This window comes from Lissotriton vulgaris, chromosome 1_1 (assembly GCF_964263255.1).
Source record: "Lissotriton vulgaris chromosome 1_1, aLisVul1.2, whole genome shotgun sequence".
NCBI lineage: Eukaryota > Metazoa > Chordata > Amphibia > Caudata > Salamandridae > Lissotriton > Lissotriton vulgaris.
The window spans coordinates 954203259-954219021 of NC_141685.1; the positions used below are offsets into that span (position 1 = coordinate 954203259).

Below are 15763 nucleotides of genomic sequence, written 5' to 3' on the forward strand. Positions count from 1 at the left end.
GAAAGTGTTGGATAGCGGAGGAATAAAAATTACTATTCCCACTCCAAAGAGTGCAACAGTAGGGAAAGTGTTGGATAGCTGAGTGGTAAAAATTACTATTCCCACTCCAGTGAGTGCAACAGTTGAAAAAGTGTTGGACAGCGAAAGGGGAAAAATTAATATTCCAACTGGAGTGAGTGCAACAGTAGGAAAAGTGTTGAATAGCAGAGGTGTAAAAATTACTACTCCCACTCCAGTGAGTGCAACAGTAGAGAAAGTGTTGGATAGCGGAGGGGTAAAAATTACGACTCGCAGTCCAGTGAGTCAACTGTAGGGAAAGTGCTGGATAGCGGAGAGGTAAAAATAACTATTCCTACTCCAGTGAGAGCAACATTAGGGAAAGTGTTGGATAGCGAAGAAACTAAAATGACTATTCACACTTAAACAGTTAAAACAAAAAACAAAAAACATTAAAACATTTTTTTAAATCTAAATAAACAATATCTAGAAATGAAAAATCTAATATATTAACTATATAAAAAGAAAAATTAACATAATTAATAATCAATTTAAAAAATATTATTAATAAAAGAAAACAAATAAAGATTAATTGACTACACACACTTTAACACTATGATATCCACAACATACACCAGAATGAAACTCTAAAAAAATAAAACTTAATTTAAAGTTATTTATTTATTTAGTGCTTTATTGGCTCAAACGTGACCCGTTAGGGTATCAGAGCACTTTACAGAGTTGAGCAAGATGTTTACAAGATAATTCAAGACAGACGAAATCATGAGAGCGTTTTGCCATCAGAAGCAGGGTAATGCAATGAGAGGGAATAAGCAACATGGGTACAATTTAATGGGAAAAAACAAACATTAGCGGTAGCAGAGACAGATTGTACAGCACAAGACTCTGCCCCATAAAGTGAACATTGAGGTACTAATGAGATAGAAGGAAATACCAACAGCCATGATACAAGATATTGCATAGGCTACATCAAGGAAGTCCAGATTGGCATGCATATGTAGAGTTCAAGAAGAGATGCATGTCGCTAGGCAGCAAGCTGTATAAGCGCTGAGAATGTTAAGGAAGGAATTTGCATTTAGGAAGGTCTTTGCTTCCTTTTTTAAAGCACTGTATACTTCTGATTTGGTGCGGCAGCGAGTTCCAGATTCTGGGTGCGGCCCCAGAGAAGGCTCTGTTGTATATTTTCTTCTCCTGGAAGAGGGAAGGTTTTAGAACAAAAGCCCTGGCGGACCGGGAGTGCCTGATTCCTCCGGAGACCACGATTTTCTGGGCAAGATACGCTGGAGAGTTAGAGTGTAGCGCTTTGTGTATGACGCAGGCCAATTTGAGCTGTATTCTGGCTTCGTACGGGAGCCAGTTTAGCGCTTTGAGGTGCGGACAGATGTGGTCGAAATTTTTTGATCCTGTTAGGAGTCTTGCGGCTGCATTGAGACAAGCATTGAGGGGAGCCGTTGAGATCTTGGGTAGTCTTGCAAGTGTAGAGCATCCGTACTCAATCTTAGAAATAACTAATGCCTGAACTGCCATTTTAACCCCTTCCCTGCTGGGTACATTCCCCCGCTGTGCTGGGGGGAGGGGGGCAGCGCAGCGCTCCCATGCTCATGACGAGCTCAGCTCGTCATGAGCTACAGTGCTCCTGTGCTCATGACGAGCTGAGCTCATCACGGCCGCACCCGTTTCTTTAGAACGCTCAGCACAGCAGGGGAATTAGCCCAGCGTGCGAGCGTTCTAAAGGCCACAACGAGCTCAGCTCGTCATGAGCACTGGAGCACTGTAGCTCATGACGAGCTGAGCTCGTCATGAGCATGCAAGGGGTTAATGTCTGATGTATCTAGGAATGGTTTTAATTATCTCAGGTGAAACCTTGCATTTTTGGCTAGAGTGTTGATGTGGGCTCTCATATTCAAGTTCTTGTCCAGTGTGATTCCTAGTGATTTGGCTGAGTCCACTATGGTCGGGGTGCAGTTCATTGCAGTGATCGAGTTTGTTCATACTCGAATGTCAGTTGAACTTTTAGGGGGGAGATTAGCAGGAATTCAGTTTTTGGCACATTCAGCTTGAGCTGGTTACTAGCAAGCCATGGCACAGTTAGCTTTAGAGCCTCAATCATTGTTTTGATCTCTTCTAGAGATGAGATTTTGATGTAAATCTGTGTGTTATCTGCATAGATGTGGAGAGAGATGTTGGCGCTGCGCAGAATTTCAGCTAACAGTTCCAGATAGAGTAAAAAGCGTAGGGAAGAGACTTGAACCTTGGGGACTTCCGATTGTGATTATGGAAGGATTGGATAGTTTTCGGAGAATAGTAGTTTCAGTGCTGTGATCTGGCCTGAAGCCTGATTGGTATACGTCTAGCAGGTTAAATTTGGCGATGTGTTGGCTAAGTTGCTGTTGCACACATTTTTCGAGAACTTTAGCTAGAAGTGTAATATTGGATATAGGTCTAAAGTTGTCCGGTTCAGCAGGATTCAGAGTGGGTTTTTTTCAGATCGAGATGACTTGCCCAGCTTTTAGAGAGTCAGGCATGGACCCTTGCAATAGAGAATCATTGATTATTGTGGTCCAAATGGCTATGATAAATTGGTTGGTTGCAGATAAGCAGTTGGTTGGAAGCGGGACATTGAAGTGGTTGTTTGGTTTAATGGATGCTAAGATTTTCGAGATGATATGGTCATCGTATAGGTCGAAGGTAGACCAATGAGCTTGGTTTTTGGGAGCTGCCTGGTGGAGGTGAGTGGAGTTGTTGGTTTGTGTTGCAGGACATTTATAAATTAAAAACTATTACTATTAACAACTAATAATAAAGTAATTAAAATGTATTTAATACCCACCCTTTACCCCTTTAACCCCTTCGATGCTCATGACGGAACGGTTCCGTCATGAGGCACAGTGGAGCTGTGCTGATGACGGAACACCGTTCCATCATGAAACTATAATGATAATGATTTTTCAGCACGGAGGGGAATATGTGTAGCAGCGATGAGGGTAAAAGTAAAAACACCAGACAAAAAAATAAACAATTACCCAAAATATATATCAAAATATATATCAAATAATTAACATTAATTAACAACTATATAATAAATACAAATTACTTCGCACCCTTTACTCCAATAAACACCAAAACACACACCTAAGATTAATTACACAATTACCATAATTAATGACCAATTAATTAATTAAAATTAATTAACATCCAATTATTAATTCATCAATTAAAATACATTAATTATCACCCGTAACACCTATAAACACCACAACACACACCTAAAATTAATTACACGATTACCATAATTAATTACCAATAATTAATTTTAATAATAAACAACCAATTATTAATTAGTAATAAATTACGTTACACGTTTAACACTATAACATCTCAATTATACAATATTAATAAATAAAAAGTAATCAATAAATGTAATATAATTAAATTACTTCCTACCCTATTTCCTTAATAACCAACAACCCGCTACAGAACTAAAAAAGCAAAATTTTAATTTAAAAAACGAATAACTACTAAAGATGTAACACATATACTAAAAATACCAACAATTCTTATACAAAACAAGGCCAAGTTTGAGATGTTCGGAGTCTTCACAACACAAGACAACAACGTGTGCCCTTGTTTTCCTTTGTGTAGAAGTAACATATGATGAGGAGAGTGAAGGAGGTAACAGGAGTCCTGCTTGGTCATGTTTACATTATTTAGTCCTGCTAGGGTACAACTATATCTTCCTTATTACACAGACAAAAATTGTAGGTTATAATCTACAGTCGGACTGGCCTATAGGGTGACTTGGCAGTGCCTGAAGGGCTAGTCTCACGGTTCGGTGTGTGGGCTGTTTTTTGTCTTTTTGCGAGCCTGTTTTATGGTTTTTACTGTTGATTTCCCTGATATTACACAAACATTGTCAACAGCAAGCATAAATCCACGCAGTCTCCCACACCATGCAAAACACTCGTTCAGCGTCTCCACAACTTCGAAACGACCCCGATTTGCAAATAAGGGACATTTCTTTCGCCATCTGACTCGCTAATGGAGGCAACGATTGTTTTGGTGTCTGGACCTATTGTCTACCTAGTCTGACCCCGATACTGTCTCAGTGTTGCCATTTGTTTACAGCGACTGGTATTAGCATAATTCCTAAGCCAAGGAACGCCAAGGCACGCCAAATAACGGTGATGCTCTTCATAGCAGGAAGCAGGAAGTGCGTTTTACTTCACCAATGCCCGAGAAATATTTCAAAGCCAATTAGCTTTTGTGGTCTGGGCTTTAATTTCGACAGAAGGGGCCCAGTGGAAAGATCTCAGTGTTTACATTCTACCATGCACTGTAAGATTGCAAAACGTTTCAAAGGCATTGTTCTCTGCAACACAATTTCCAAACTATGATCAAAGCAACAGCATGGGGGCATTGGCCTGCTCGTCAGGCATGAAAGGGTGCCCAGAGAGAGGCGCTTAATTACCCATGACAAAGGAAAGGCAGGAAAGGGTGAAAGGCAGATGGCCGCGTGTGCACTCGCACAAGCACTCAAGCTTGTAGCCAGCCAGCAAACACCTGGGTAGCATTTTAAGAATCCTCTTTACTAAAAGTCGAGCAACAAACAGCGCATGCGCTGTTCTCGCATGCGCTGTTCTAGCTCGATCTAAAAATGGTAGGAAAAGACTAGGAGATGTGTTGTGGCTGCCTGCTGTTCATATGGCGTCGCTGGTCTGGTTCCTGTGAAGCTTGGAGACAACAACTTGTTAATTTATGTTAGTAGAAGCACCCCAGGCCGTGATGCCGGCTCTAGAAGGACCTGCCTTATGGGAATAATGTGGGGGGGGTTGCTGCACTCTGTGCTCCTTCAGTCACTGGCCCCTTTGCTAAGACTGTGGAAATTGAGTCTGTTTTCCAATGTGATTTTCTGTGAAGTGCACCTCGAGTCCCCAAAGCTCCCAATTCTTTGCGTGACCGTCATGTTAAAGTGAGAGTTCAAAGGTTATTGCAATACATGCTGGCGATGAGTGTTTATGTGCTTGTCGCAAGACGTCAGGATCTGCACAGCTTCAACATGGCTGTTATTTTAATGACGTACCAGCTGCTTCCTTTGGGCATTTATACAAGCACAGGGTTTGCATGTAATTAGCGCGTGTGTTTAGCCCCCTCCAAAAAAACAATTCCATGGGGATTGCTGCACTCTGTGCTCCTTCAGTCACTGGCCCCTTTGCTAAGACTGTGGAAATTTAGTCTGTTTTCCAATGGAGCTTTTTGTGAAGTGTACCTCGAGTCCCCAGAGCTCCCAACTCTTTGCGTGACAGTTATGTTAAAGTGAGAGTTCTAAGATTACCACACAGACCACCGACGATAATTAAAAGGGAAACATTAACATTTCTAAAATGTAACAACCACATTACAAGAGGCGGCATCTTTCCTTTGAGGAGCAGGCCTGCTTCTGGAGATCTCAACATGAGAGCAGAGGTGGGTAAAGGAAGACTACGTAGTGGCATTTGAAGATGTATTGAACCAGGGTTAAGAACGCATGGAAATATCAAACATGGGGGCACAGATCTTGCTTTATGGGGATGGAAAGTCTTTGAAAATGCGACACGCTGGAAATCATGCACATTGTGAAAACAACTTGTTGCCAATTACCTTGATAATGATGAATAAGCAGCTGAAAGGGGAGAAAGGAGGGGTGAGTGCACGCCGAGGTGACAAGAAGGACTGGGCGAGAAGGGAGGGGGGAATGCCAGCAGCAGAGGAGCCTGATTAAAGCTGACGAAAAGGGAGGGGGAGAAGGGAGGAGAGAGTGCGAGCTGCAGCTGTAAAGCCAGAATATCACTAAAAATGAGTGACACTTGGCAGTGCGTATACAGCGTGACTAAATCATTTGTCCCGCTTAGCCAATGAACGGAACAAGGGGTGAGGAAGACAGGCATGCGGATAAATGTGTGTCAATAGTTGTTCTGTCCACCTTTTTACGTTCGTGCACTATGCACTTACACAACGCGGACCTTTTATTGCAAAGAGGAATGTGGTGTCAACGGACTCTTTAAATATACAGTGTTAAAAAAATAAAATCTAAGTCTGGCTGGGTGGGAGTTGAGGCGCCACGCGCACACCGTTGTAGATGGAAACTGGGACATTTTCAGAAAACCCTGTGGCTCCGAGAACTTTGGAGAGCGAAGGCCTAGTGAGAGTGAGACACACTTTAAAGTCCCACTTCGTGGCACTGAGAAAATAGTACTACAGCGCAGTGCTGTATATTGCGCATTTGCAGGAACTGTTGGCAACTTGTTGGGCACAAAGTCGCATCCTGGTGCGGCCGACTCAAACTATCTCCTTCAGAGGTCAATAAAATGAGTACCATCGGGTCGGGTAATATTAACGTCTGTTATTAACGTCCCCTGAATTCATTAGTTAGCGTGGGCTGACTAACTAGTCTAATCAATGGTCAACAGGGGAGAAGCAAATACTGTACCTAATGGAAGTTTTCTCACATTCTGTGTGCAGGGAAAGAAGTCGAGGTCCTACAGCGACATGTTCAAGATCACACAGTGTGCCTCCCTGATAGGAGCCAAAGCATTTCCAAAACGGCAGTGACAAAAGTGATGAAAACAGAGGGGGAGAAGGGAGGGGGGAGTGCGAGCCAACCAGCATGAGTCACAGCAATCTAAACAAGGAAATATAACTGCATCTAAAAACAAGTTTAATACAAGCAGCAATATCGAGAGGTGGTGGGGGCAGGGTGAAGGGTTAAGGGGTAGGGAGAGACGGCACAGGCTGGACAGGCTGTGATCTGGACGCTTTGATGTGGTGTGCGAGGCAGGCAGAAAGGACGGCCATGGGAGGTGGGAGGAGAAGTATGGAGAGTGGTGCAGGCGGGGGTGTGGAGCAAACCCTTTGAAGAGCATTTGGCTGCCAGAAACACCAGGGGGGGGCGGAGAAGCAGATTGCCTTCAAGGCAGGAGGCAGGCAGAAGGCTCGGGCAAGCTCGTGCACGAGAGCACATGCACTTGTGGAAATCCTCTTTTTGGGAGAGCTTAGTTTAACTCTTGGTTTCACCGCATTAGAATCGTCCTATTCATTCCTGCAGAATGGAATAGGCCGAGACCTAAAAAACATACAACACATATACATATATATATAAAATATGTACTGAAATACATAACATTAATAAACAAATTATATTTTTAACAACAACATTTTTTCAAACGATATTATGTAAATGTAAATGTACAGGAATTTATATAGCGCAAATCACCAACCGGTCTCTAAGCGCTTGCTTAGGGAACCCGTTCTGGTATTCCCCTGTGGGATAACCCCGGCAGGGTATCCGCAAGGTGAAAGCCAGGCATCCTGCCGCGAGGGGCTGTTGTGGAGATTAAGCAAGCTATTGCCCAGAGTCGCAGAGTGTGAACCCGTGAATCGAGTAGGCACCAGAGCGAGAATTGTCGAGTCCATGGACATTTTAGGAATCAAGACCCCGCCGAGCTGGGAATTGAACCCTGGTCCTGGGCTGACCTCTGCTTCCAGGTCTGCCTCCTCTAACAAGTGAGCCACACTTCTCCACTTCTATATTTTTTAAATCAATATTACTTACCGTAAGTCGATATTCTTGACTGCAATATTCTTGCTGTCGATATTTCTGATCCATAATATTTGCAACTCGATATTTGTGCATCTCGATATTTGTTATTCAATATTCTGTCTCTGCACCATTTCGATACATTGCACTTGTAATAGGGCGAACAGGATGTGCTACATTTGTGATGGAGTAACCAGTCCTCCAAACTCTAAATCAGGTCCTAGATGATTTCTGGTGCTGACATTTAAAAGTAAAAGTGCCAATGGGCCAAACAAATGCAGATGCGAGCTATTTAAATAAAAGCATTGGTAAAGGCAATATATTTTACCTTTTCAACCTATTGGCTTTGCCAATGCTTTTTGCTTTTGTTGTGCGGCAATGTAAAAAAAGACATGATGATGTGAACATCACATACATGTGTACACGTATCATGACGCTGTTGGTGGCCGCATGATGACATATGCATGCACATGTCTGATGGCGTATGCGTGTGTGTTTACAGATGCATGTGTTATTATGCATGAGTGTGTGTATGTGTCAGTCAGTCAGTCAATATTCTTTATTCAGCTGACACAGCCATAAAAGACAGCAACACATTAAAAAACACACAGTTAAAATCCAGGCAATAAAAACAGTGCATCAATAAAATGTGACAAGAGCACAATCAAACAAGTAAGAATATACTATTCTAAGTTCGAGCAGTGCATCAGTACATCAGTGGTGCAAAAGGCGCAAAAGAAGCCGATCAACGCTACCCAATTACCGAGACACCTAAGTCTCTCTTGGTCATAAGGCTATGGGAAATATAACTAATTACAGCATAACAGATCAGTTCAAAATTCAAAAGCTGCAATAGCCTTGCGACCCAAACTGGCTTATCTGCGTTGATTGATAGGTAAAACAGGGCGTAAAAATTAAACTCTGGGGGTATTGTAAAACTACAACTACAAAAAACATTAAATGGTTAAGGGATTGGTGACTGATGTTATCATGAGAGCAGCAGGGCAAGAAGAAAAGCCAGGGGCCTTGTTTAGGAAAGGCATCCAGAAAATGGTCTGTACTCGGCCAGAAGCAAGTCAAATAAAATCTATGCTCCATGTTGGGAATCCAGGCTAAGTATAGGGCAAGAATTTCAGTGGGGTGCTTTTCATGTAATGGCGTACAGTGTTCATATATTCAGACCTATTAGCCCTTTTTAAATCCCTTCTATTTTGGAAATAGGAACGTATAAGGGTCCTCGAGTTGCCGTCAATTTCACCAGGTGAATGGAATAGATGTGGGACCCAAAGGTCTTTCTATGACTTTCTGATATAGGCAAACCATCCAATCTTATCCCCATGTTCTAATTTGATGCAGTCAGGGAGGATGTGGCGACAAAATTATGTAAAGGGAGAGCTCTAGATTTTTCCCCACAATAGGAGTGGAGCCATGTTAATGACATCCTCAATGTGAGAGGCCAACTTCTGTGTGGGTGATGATGTTGGCAGTACTTTTAGGGACTTACAGCAATCTGGTAAGAAATGTAATTTCGCTAGTGTGTAGATGACCACAATCCACATACCCTCAAACTCCAGCCCGGTAAGTGCCCAGTGATATACATTTGGCTTTATATAGGAATATACGCTCGTAGGAAGGTGGAATCTGACTATATGGTTACCCCCACTTTTTTCCTGGTGTTTTGCTGGTTTTCGACTTAGTTGGCCTGGGACCCTGCTATTCAGGGCCCCAGTCTATCTGCTTTCCCTATAAAAATGGACTCCATGTACTTTAGGTACATACCACATTGGGTACTGGGTCACCCTTGTGAGCCCCTTTATAGTGTACCATAGGTACAGAGGGCATAGGTGCACCCTAGGCCTACCAGGGGTTGCAGCATGTATTGTGCCACCCCTGGTTTGCCTTCCAAACTTGACACCACAGGTCTGTTCACACAGCCTGGGTAAGGTGGTGTAATCACCCCTTACTTAGATATGGTATACCGATATCTATATATACATATAGACACATATACACCTATAAATCACTCCTATTGCAGGCCTTAACAATACTGGAGGCAGAGTGCTTGGTTTTATGTGAGAGGGTGCCCTAGCATGAGCTAAGCCCCTCGGCAGCTTTCGGACCCATCTCCTTATAGCTGTTCTATGATATAGCCATACCATATACTCGTAAGTGCATTATAATCCTCGCAGTTAATGCTAATTTTGGGTTGGCTTTATCAAAACATGTTGTGTAAGGTGTCAAACACTTTGGAATACTACCCCCCCCCCCACCCCACCAGTCCTGGCGGCGCAGGTAGCATTCCACCCTTCTAGAGGGAGGAGACATGTAGGTACTGGTTTACCTGGTTGAAGTTAAACAGAGCCTCAGCATCACAAAATGGATGCTGCTGCCACAGACACGAGTGTGACCTCCTGTTGCTGGACCAAACTCCGGCAGGGGAGGCCTGGACAATAGGTTTCCTGTCCAGGGAGGTGCCAGCACCTCCCCAGACAGGCTTTTGTGTATTGGGGCAGGGAGGGCTGCATTCAGTGAATGCTTTCCAGACGCTGCCTGGGACATACTAGAAGCTCCATGCATTTCCCAGTTCAAACCGGTTGCTGGGGTACTCTGCCTCAGCTCTGGCGCGAAACTGGACAAAGGGAAAGGGGTGTAACAACCCCCTTCCCAGGTCAACCCATAGGAGGGACCTTAAGGGTAGTCCAGCCCCTAAACTCAGTATAAGTATAGGAGCTGTGTCCCCAGGACTTTAGATTACTCTGGACGTAACTTTGATACAGAAATCCTGGACCTTCGACATTCCATTTCGACTGGAAGACATCTCCTTTGTGGTCAAGGAGTGACCACCCTGTTCAAACAGGCACTAACAGCAACTTTGCCGGTATGCAGTTTTGAGGCTCCCGCCGGATCCCGAAGAATGTGCGATACAGGACATTTACTTCCAGTCATCTCTGACCCCGACCCACACCCACAGCAAAGCTAAGACACGTGGCGGCCACGAGAGATGTGGGACCGGAACTCCTGGACATCCTGCATTTTGCAAGCTGCACTCTTTCTACAAGGTATCTCGAAGTTGTGCATTGGGGTGCTTGAAGCCCCAGCCCGAGCACCATTTGCACCGAAGCCCAGGCCCCCACACTCCGTGAGTGTCCCGTGGGCCCGCTTTTGCATTTGAGCTCGACGTGTCTTTCCGGTTCCTAGACAGTTGGCTACTGAGCCCCCTGAAGACTTTTCTTTGAACTTAACTTGCTCCCCTGGTTGCTTCAGGCTTGCTGCAGCTTCCCTGCAAATGAGAAGTGCCACAGACCTTGCTGGTCTGCCACAGAGCCAATCTCGACATCCTGCGTGGATTGCGGTTGCCAAGGCTTGTTGGGTCCAATCCGGATACCGGCACCGCAGTCAACTAGATCCTTTGTGGGATAGCTGGAATCCATCGCCTGGTCATAGTCGATGCCTCCTGGACCTCGTGGCTGAAGAGACAAACTTGACTTCTTCACCTGAAATCACCCGAAGCCCAGGCCCCCACACTCCGCGAGTGTCCCGTGGGCCCCACTTTTGCATTTGAGCTCGACACGTCTTCCCGATTCCTAGACAGTTGGCTAGTGAGCCTCCTGAAGACTTTTCTTTGAGCTTAACTTGCTCCCCTTGTTGCTCCAGCTTCCCTGCAAAGGAGAAGTGCCACAGACCTTGCTGGTCTGCCACAGAGCCAATCTCGACATCCTGCGTGTGTTGAGGTTGCCAAGGCTTGTTGGGTCCAAACCGGATACTGACACCACAGTCAACTAGATCCTTTGTGGCACAGCTCGAATCCATCGCCTGGTTATCGTCGATGCCTCCTGGACCTTGTGGCTGAAGATACAAACTCGGCTTCTTCACCTGAAATCACCCAACATCGCCTGGTTCCTTCCTGGTCACTGGCTAGTGTCCCAGACTCTGTCCCTTCTGCTTTCAGGTTCTTCACATCTTCGATCCACCCTTGGATCCACCCGGACACTTTTCCTCTGGTTGCCTGCAGCACTTCTTTGCAGCTCTCCATTGAAAACGACGACGAAACCCGACACGAAAAGACACCAATGCACCCGGCTTCCCAGGGTGAGGTAACACGAGTACTCTGGTGCTCCCGTGGGTCTTGACTCTCAAAGTGTCCTAGTTTAAAAGGGTTCCATCCTAGTCCATCCGGAAGTGACCTTAATTTGTATATTGGTAACTTTTACGTTTCCTATAGAAAGTCAATGGTAACCCTCGTCTGTGTTTAGACACTGCACGCGTCTCCCGTGGGCCTCCTTCTTCCTAACATTTGGCTGTTTAGCCCCAATGATTCCACAGGCCCCAGGCCTGCTTTCTAATTCTCTTGTGGTTCTCATACCACTATTTTAGTATATGGTTTGTGAGGCCCCTAGGGCATAACATATACTGTGTAACTTCTCGTATATTAACTCAGTGACTTGTATTGTATTTTTACCTCTGACCTCATAAAGAGTGCAGAGGGGTAGTGTTTAGAATAAATACACATATATATATTTGATATATAGCTTGTGTGGTGTCCTTTCATTTGGTACTAAAGGGATTATAATTGGTAAAATAACTTGCTTAATACGCTCTCTGAAGTCTTAGCCTGATGACTGCTGGTCAATGCTACCACTAGGATAGCTTTCTAAAAGGTTGACTTTACAACCACCATCAATAAGGGTCGATTAGACTGGGGCAAGATCCCCACTAGAACTAGTCAAAATTATATGCCAGGCTAACTTCTCACAACGCTCTTTGATGGGTTTTTGTTCAAGTCCTGGAGAATTTAAAAACCATGTTGACGGTATTATCAATTTTAAGCCCTCTCTGCGCCATAAGCTTATCCCATTTAAAATTGAAGTCTAGCCTAATCCCAAGATAATTAAAATGTGTGACTTTAGTGATGAGGATCTCTTCGATGGGAAACTTGTGTGAACTTTTTCTAGGACCAAAGGTCAGGATGAATGAGTTTTTATGACTGGCCTTTAGCTTCAGGTCCCCCATTAACTAATTGAAGGAGTCTAGGAGGAACTGCAGCCCATCTGCTGTGCTCGACAATAACTCAGCGTTGTCTGCGTAGAGGAGTATGAGCGTTGGCTTATCCCTACCTTAGGCAGGTCCCTCCTTTGGTTGGCAAAACCTGGACCAATATATTGATGTAAAAGATTAACAGAAAGGGAGCTAGAATGTACCCTTGACTGACCCCTCCTTTGTGCACCTTGAAAGGAGGCGTGCATTCCCCTTCAGTGCCTTACCGGAGTTGAGCCAAGGTATCCCAGTGTAGGCACTCAGAGATGTCAATTAAGGCATTGTGTACCCCAGCGCTACTCATTTAATCCTACAGCATGCCCCTGTCCATGAGGTTGAACGTACTGGAAAGATTCATAAAAGCAAGATGTAATGAGCCTCCCTTGGCATTCTTCCCTGTGAGCTGAAGCAGGTTAAGAGATTGCTCCACTGTGCCAAACCCGGATGAAAACTGAACTACACATCAGATAGCAAACCTTTTTCTTCTACCAAATCTTCCAGTTTCTGGAGAATCACCCTTCCAAAGACTTTGGCAGAGGAATCCAACAGCGAGATTGGACAATAGCATGTCAGATTCCCTTGGTCACCTTTCTTATAGATGGGAACTATTGTGGATTTCCTCCAGGAATTTGGTATGTCGGCTAAGATGGCGGCTCAGAACATTTTCGTCAGCAAGGAAGCCCAGAATCTTAAGTTTTGCCTAAAACATTGGTGGGATCCCATCTGGGCCTGGAGCCTTACCAGGGTTGCTCTTTAAGATCACCAATGTTACATCAACAACAATAGAGGAAACTAAAAGATTACAACCATTCATGGAGGGAACAAGAGAAGTATTACTGGCTGAAGGAGCAGAGGGAGGACCAGGAATTGGAAGATCGGATGACGTATCCTCATCAATCCTGGAGAAATGGGACAGCCAGACTTCAGGAGAGACATGGCAATTGATCTTCGAGTTATTCTTCTCTAAGAAATAGGGGTGATTTATCACATCCCAAAAGTCTTTGGAATCCCCGAGTTTTGCAGCAACAGGTAAGCCCTCCCAAGCCTTCTCCTTGAATTCCCGCCTCATTGCTTCGAAGGCAAACTTGTAGGACCTCCTTGATTGCCTAATATCCTCTATGCTTCCAGGAGTGATCTTGATTGCCCATTTTAAGTTCTTACAGGCAATCGAGCAAACATGATTAAACCATCGGTGAGAGGGAGATTCAATTAGGGTTTTCTTGGAGGCCATCTTGCTAGACATTGAATGACACAATTCATTAAAACTACTGATCGAGGCTCAGCTAGCTCAGAAAGGCAGCACATCACATCCTCTCTCCTGCCATTTACAAGGTCAGTAGAAACTTTTCCTGGTCCAAATTCTTCCATGTGGAACATATCCCCTTAGTTTTGCTGTGTTGTAAAATGGCGGGACAGACAGCAGCGGGAAAATCAATAGCTGGAAAAGATACACAAAAGCCCACTGGGTTGCGGTCACTGATGTTTGATAAAGTAATTGTTAATTCCAGCACTAAAGAGGATAAGTGAGAGGAGAATAGAATAACATCAATAGTGGATCCCTGACCTTTCCCTGTGAACGTTGGGGGAAGTGACGCACCTTCATTTACAAAGTCCAAGTTTAACAATAGATTATGCTTAAAAATGATCTGGTTCATTGCTTCACCATTGGCTTTGTGCAAGAAATTAGATAAATGCTCTGAAAAAGTTAAAATAGAAATCTGTCAGAAGGAAGGTGAGGAAACCAGGAAAGCTCATTAACAACATTTGAGAAAGGGTGTAGAGTGGAACTCTGTAAGTGTTTAGTGCAGTTCACAAAAGTCTTTCGGTTAGCGGATGAGGCATAATAATGAGCATCTGCCCGTATCATAATCGGGGCCTCTGTAATTTACTTTACAATCTTGGCATTCACTGTGGTATTAATAGTGGTAAAACTTGTCTCCTCAGTTACATTGTTAAACTCTTTAAATGAATGTTTCAACAACGACCTTTCCTGAAATTGTCTTCTTCTTGAGTACTGCTGGCAACATACCTTCATTCTGATTGCTTAAAGAAAGTTGTGTTTCAGAGACATTGGATTTTTAATAATAGACAGAATTTGTGTGTTGAGATTTTTTTAATTTTACAGAGTTTTATATAGCGCAAACTTGACCCGAATCAGGTATCAGAGCACTTTACATAGTTCCAGTTGCATTACATGAGGACACATTCATTCTTGTTGTTGTTAGGCACGGGTAGATTAGGTGATTTGCCCAGAATCACAGGAAGTTCAGCGTCATTGTTGAGATTCGAAGCCAGTTCCCCAGATTCTAGGTCAACCGCCCTAGCTGTTAGGCCAACTCCTCTCCTTGGAGCATTGCCATCAGAAGGGAAAACTGTGGTTCCTACATCCTGTGCCATTATGTAACCACTGTTTGCAATCATAGCATTGTCATGAGAAACTACATCCCCTTGGTAAACGACAACACTCTCAGCGGCACGTGCACCCTTCTGAAAAAGAGCCACACGACTGAGGTTCCACCTTTCACCTTTCTCCGAGACAAAAAAGTGTGAATAGCCACTCTTAACTCTAAACAGCCCTTTAAACTTGGAGAGGCCTTTGCAAAGCCTTCCCGTCTTGATGTTAACTAAGGGCCAGACGTACGACCCGCCAATTAGCTAGTCGCAAATTTGCGACTCGCTATTTCGAATGCACAACAGTGTCTCAGAAACTGCTTGCAATTCCTAATGGGGTCGCAAATTGCGTGCCTCATTAATATTAATGAGGCAGTCGTAATTTGCGACCCCTTTAGGAATGACTAGCATTCACAGGGATGGTGGCCTGCTGGGGTCAGCAGAACACGATGTCTATGACTGCTTTTTTAATAAAGCAGCAATTTTTCTAATGTAGCTAGCAGGGACTATCAGTGGCGGCTCTAGGCTCATGGCGGCCCTGGGCAGGGAGCGTAGGTAGGGGGCCCCTGGAGGAACGCAGGCGCGGAGGCCAGTGCAGAGAGGGGGTCATGGTGTTTGGAAGTGGAACAGAGCCGGAGGCCGCCAAATCCCTGCCAGGGGCCGCCACGCAAATATGTATCCATCCTCAGAGGATTATTATATTAAGGATATATATTGGCGTGGCGGACCCTGGGGTTTGGCGGCCCT

The 15763-nt window shown here is 44.3% G+C and overlaps 1 protein-coding gene across 2 annotated transcripts in view; it reads left to right on the plus strand.

The window, feature by feature from the left end:
- The window catches only part of GLS2 (glutaminase 2), a 252782-nt gene that overhangs the window by 197214 nt on the left and 39805 nt on the right, over positions 1-15763 (plus strand). The gene's annotated exons all lie outside the window — the stretch shown is intronic.